Here is a 6,202-nt window from a genome sequence, read left to right on the forward strand (position 1 = left end):
TTATTTTGTGCAATAGCCTACCGTGTGGAACCTTATCAAATGCCTTACTGAAGTCCATATACACCACATCAACCCGCCTTACCTTCATCCACCTGTTTTGTCACCTTCTCGAAGAAAAAGGAGAGCGAGTTTCCCCTGCAATTTCACTAAATTCGAACTTCACTAGGTTTCCTTGGTGCTACACGCAGTCAACTGCAACTTTGATGTCAATGGCTGTCACTATCCTCTCCGCTCTGGAATTCAGTTCTTTCGTTCATGTTTGAACCAAGGCTGTAATGAAGCCAGGAAACGAGTGGCCCTGGAGGAACCCAAACTAAGTTAGATGAGCAGTTTATTCAGAGCACTGTTGATGGCCCTTCCATCATTGTACTGGTGATCAAGAGTAGACTATTCAATCTCTTTCAAATTGAAAACACTGTTCCATCGAATAGTCCTAGGATAAATATAGCATGGGGTTAGAGAGAAAGGCTCCCTCTTCACTGTCCCCATCAAACACTCCCAGTACAGGTACAGCATGGAGTTCGACACAGTGTAAAACTTTCTCCATTAAACGCTCTCAGGGTAGGTACTACAGGATCAGACAGAGAGTAAAACGTACTCTACACTTTTAAATTGAAAGTAAAGCTTCCTTCCCCCCCCAAACACTATACCCATCAAACATTTACAGAACAGGTACAGCATGGGGCTGGATACAGGGTAAAACTCTCCCTTCAGTCCCCATCAAACATTCCCAGGACAGGCACCTTGTACATTTCCCAAAGCAGCAAGGTGACACCTCAGAATGAGATGGCCCTCTTCTTGTTGAATACTTAAGTCTGACATGCTAAGATGGAAAGATGCAGGACTGATTTTTTTTTTCTCTCATGGAATCAAGAATAAGAATGTAAACTATAAACAGCCAGTCCTCTAAGCACTATGGGAAAGATTGGCCTGCTGCATGAGTCCAGGGGGATTGGCTAAATCAGTTTCCGGGTGCTCCTGTCCCCACTTCACTTCATCCTTGACACCTTTTTCAGACCTAGAATCATCGAGTCATCTAGACTCAAAACATTAGCTTGCTCTCTCTCCATGGATGCTGACTCGCTGTGATCTTCAGCATTTGTTGCTTTCAGCATTTGCCGCTTTGAGGGCGGCACAGTGGCACAGTGGTTAGCACTGCTGCCTCACAGCGCCAGAGACCCGGGTTCAATTCCCGCCTCAAGCGACTGACTGTGTGGAGTTTGCACGTTCTCCCTGTGTCTGCGTGGGTTTCCTCCAGGTGCTCCGGTTTCCTCCCACAGTCCAAAGAGGTGCAGCTCAGGTGAATTGGCCATGCTAAATTGCCCATACTGTTAGGTAAGGGGTAAATGTAGGGGTATGGGTGGGTTACGCTTCGGCGAGTCGGTGTGGACTTGTTGGGCCGAAGGGCCTGTTTCCCCACTGTAATGTAATCTAATCTAATCAGTATAGATTCCAGCATCTGCAGTAATCCTACATTGCATGGGGTAGCTGTTTGTACAAAGTTTGAGGAGACTAGTTACACTGAAGAAAGCCTCTGCTGGGTTATAGCTGGATTTGATGTTGAGGGAGTAAAGAACGTGCAGCTTCCAGAAAAGGACTCAACTGCCTAGTCCTCCTGCTCAGAACTCTACATTCCAAGTGGCACAATCCCCACAGTGAAATCAACCTTGCATGTTTGGGTAAAGGCAAACTGCACCAGTGGACATATTTTGAAGTGGCCTTGAAAGTCATTCAGTTCAACAGTGATTAGAAATGGGCAACAAATCACCCTATTAGTGATGTTCAGATTCCCACTGAAGAATAAAGGGAACAAAACACAAAGGTTGGGAAGGTAATTAGAAACGCTGGTTACACTGCATTTGGAATATTTTGCCAGGGAGATCCCTCTCCAATGGTCTGACTCAAAAAAGCCCCAGAAATCAAAAAGTCCCTAGGTCAGAGAAACCAGTATCTGGGCTTATTAAGGGTAAGTCAGGTCGAAGAAAACCAGTTTACATTTTTTGAGGAAATCATCATAGTAGATGAAGACGTTATTTACACAGACTTTAAGAAGGTATTCAATAAGATTTTACATTAGACGCAGTTTTCAAAAAACAAAAGTGTATGAAAAAGGATGCAACAGAGGGAATTGTTAAGAGATAGGGGGCAGCAAGTACGGTGTTTCAAATGGAGGGCGTGACCAGTGATAAGTCCCATAGGTACTTCATGATATTTGTCAATGACTTTGATCAAGTTATTTAACGAAGCTTATTGATGATTCTAAGTTGGGTGGCTAAGTAAATAGCCACCCAACTTTCCTGAAGAAGGGCTTATGCCCGAAACATCGATTCTCCTGTTCCCTGGATGCTGCCTGACCTGCTGCGCTTTTCCAGCAACACATTTTCAGCTCTGATCTCCAGCATCTGCAGACCTCACTTTCTCCTGGCCAAGTAAATAGTGTAGATAAGAGCAGAAATTCAGAAAAGGAATATTGATTGGGTTTAACTGTGACCGACGAAATGCAACATGGGAAAATAAGAGGACATCTCCTCTGACTCCTTCTGGAACTGAGGAAGTGCAGAGATGTTTTGGATCCGCATACAAGAATCATTTGAAATGGCCTAGAAAACCATTCATTAGAGATGGGCAACAAATCAACCTGCTAGTGACGTTCAGGTCCCCATGGAACAATAAAGAGAAAAAAATAGAGAAGGGCGGAAAAGTCTGTTATAGCATTTGGAATCCTGTACTCAGTTCTGGACACTTCATCCAAGGTGGTATGTACTGTGAGGGAGTGCAACAAAAATTGATTTGAATTATACTATGTGGAAAGGGTTAAATTACAAAGGCATAGACAAACTTGTATCCCTGGAGTAAAGACAATGCACAAATGATATACAGGTTGTTCTCCTATAATGTGGGTTTCATTAATGCAAATTCACTATAATGCAATTGACAAATTAGAGACACTGTTTCTAAAGCGTGAACTTTTAAAGCATGTGTTGGCTGTAACATGGTTACATCGCCAACTCCTTAAGCACTGTTTCTCAAGTGCGATTTTTCTATAACACGGAGTTGCACAAGAACACAATCGTCACATTACAGAAGAATCATTTGTAACTGGTGTGATTAATTAAAGAACTTCAAGAAGTCAGTAGAGAAAACCATTCCTTCTGCTGAGAGAATCCAGAACAAAGAATTCTACAGCGACTTCAATCTGAAGTGTGAAGTAACGCATTGGGGAAGGGCAAACAAAGCTAGGAATACACAATAAATAGGAGGCTGTCAAGAGAGGTAAAGGAAATGAGAGAGCTTGGAATGCATGTCTTGAAGTTGGCATCAGGTAGATAGGGTGGCAAAGAAACATAGGAAATGTTTTTTTTTGGAAAAGTTATGGAATAAAAAAGCAGGGATGTAATACCAAAACTATATAAGACACTGCTTAAGCTGAAGTTGGGATTTTATCTACAGTTCTCGTCACATTACAGGAGGAACATAATTGCTTTAGAGAGAGTACACAGGACATTTACAAGAATGTTGTCAGAGCTGGAATATTGCAGCTGTGAAGAAAGATTGAATAGGTTAGAGTTGTTTTCTTAGAATAAAGGACTCTGACAGCAGACTTAATTAAAGTTTACAGAATAATCAGGCACCTAGATACACAGGAAAGACCCTAGCAAAGAAGTCAATTACTAGGGGTTGAGATAGAAGGTAATTAGTAGTAGAATTACAGGGAACACAAGGAAAACATTTTCACTCAGAGGGAGCTGGGTAACTAAGTTTGCTGTGCAGTTTGGTGGGTGAGGTGGAACCCCTGCATTCATTTAGAAGGAATCTGGATCAGTAACCAAAGCACGATAACCTGCAAAGCTACAGAACAGATGCTGGAACATGTGTTTAGAATGGAAGGATATTTCATCCAGCCAGCACAATCACAGAGGGCTGAATGAGCTCTTTCTGTGTTGTAATATTTATGTTGTTTCTATGGTTTTCTCATGTCTCTCCAAAGCATGTCCACCATCTACAAGGCACAAGGAGTGCAATGGAATATCCACTTGCCTTAGATGTTTGACATCGTCCACGACGAAGCAGCCCGCTTGACGAGCACTACGTACACAACCTTTAACATTCACTCCCTTCACTCTGTTGCAGTAGTATGCCATGTTTACAGGATGCACACAGTAAACTCTCCAAAGCTTCTTCAACAGAATGTTCCAAAGCTGCAAGACCTCTCACATAAAAGGACAAGTGCTGGAGATGCATGCCAATACCAACTCCTGCAGGTTCCCCTTTAAGTCACACACCATCCTAACTGTAAATATATCCCCTTTCCTTCACTATCACTGGATTAAAATCCTGGAACTATCTCCCTAACAGCTCTGAACATTACATGTGCTGTAATAGTTCAATGAGGCAGCTAACCAACACCAGGGTATTAAGGATAGGTAAATAATGACCATTCGGGGATGATTTTCTGAGGCTGTTAGCCACATGGGGAACAGAAATCTGAACTCTTCTTCAAAAAGCTATTGAGGCTGGTGCTGTCAATAAAAAATTTCAAATCTTCAAAAAGACTTTACACTGAGGAGAAAGGAATACAAATTGTTCGAAAACATTAACCGCACAGAAACAGGTTGCTCAGTCAGTGCTCCATTAGTGTCCTCACATTCCTCCTCATTTTCCCCTATTATTGTTCTCCCTCAAGTGTTTCTTTAGCCTTCCTTTAGATACTTGTGCCCTTATCACCTCAACCTCATCCTGCACTAACAACTCAGTAATTTCTTCTGAATTCTCAACTGGATGTGTTCGTGATGATATAAATGACCATTTGTTTGGGTTTTCCCCTATTGTGGTAAAGTCTTCCCTACATCTATCCTACTGAGTTTTATAATGATCTTGAACAGGTAACCTCTCAGGTTTCAATAGAGAACAGCCCCAGCCTACTCAGTATTTCCTGAGCAACTTACAATCTTTCAGACTAATAATCATTCCAGCATATATTTTTATTCACGTTTTCCATTTAAGTATTTTCCATTTTGTACACGTTATCCTTTTGCTTTTGTATTAGTGGAGACAGAGTTGTATTCACAGAGTTCATTGTGATGTGGAATGCAATACTAGAAGATAGCTCTAACCACATCAAATGTGCCAAAGGAACAGGTCTGGTGATGTTGGATGTCTTGGTGCAAGATTGAGAATCTACCTATTTTGAATGGATGTTGGAGAAATGCCACATCCCAACAAGGATCCCCAGACTCCTTGGTGTTATGCTATTCAGTTGGTAGTGTCACTGTTATGTCCCTGGTCACCAGTGGCCTACCAGGAAAAAGTGTATACATTTAGAATACATTTAGAATATACATTATACATTTGGATTTAAGACACCATAACTCTCTTGAGTGAGGCTAGCCATGAGTAGGGATGGACAGACAAAATCAGAATCTCCATGATGAGCAAAGAATTGGAAGTGCCTGCACCATTTTTGTGGTTTCATGCCTTCCACAGCAAGCCGTGTGATCTCAGAACAGTTACGTGAGAACTAGAAAATATAAATTAGTCCAGTCATTTTAGCTTTCAAGAGCTTTGATTAGCTGCATCAATGAGTTACAACTCAGGTCAGTCTCAACAGTATCACCACACTGGCTCAGATTGTTTGATAAGCTTTGGGAATGTGCCCAGAATAGCATAAATCCTTTATTTAGCTAAAGGATCCATCCTGTATCTATAGATGTCTTTGTATGTTCTCCAAGAATATCATCACACCAGTCCTGGGTTTTGGCTTTAAATGCCAATTGAATTTATTATACAATTGGTGAATGCATGAATAAATAACAGCAATATAAAATGTATATAATGAGAACAAATGTCAAACCATACTAATTCCTCAAAAAGGAAATAATAAATGTTATACAATATACATAATAAACTGTAATTTTTTAATTAAATTTTTGTTTACAGTTATTTCTTCCTTTGATATTTGCTATATACAGAAAATTCCCATCAAAACCTGAGTTTTGTGAAAGTTTAAGACCAAATTTGAATCCCACAGACCTAGCTACATTCTCACCACCTAAAGCACTTGTAGAAATTTGAATAACTCTCAGCTGAATTCAAAAGGAGCTGCCACTAACACAAGACCAAATAAGTTGCAAGTTTCAAGCACTGACAGTAATGTGACTGTCAGCAGTTACAAACAGTGACTCAGTGCAGCCTCAGATATCCA

This window comes from Chiloscyllium plagiosum, chromosome 38, assembly GCF_004010195.1.
Source record: "Chiloscyllium plagiosum isolate BGI_BamShark_2017 chromosome 38, ASM401019v2, whole genome shotgun sequence".
In the NCBI taxonomy this organism is placed as follows: Eukaryota; Metazoa; Chordata; class Chondrichthyes; order Orectolobiformes; family Hemiscylliidae; genus Chiloscyllium; species Chiloscyllium plagiosum.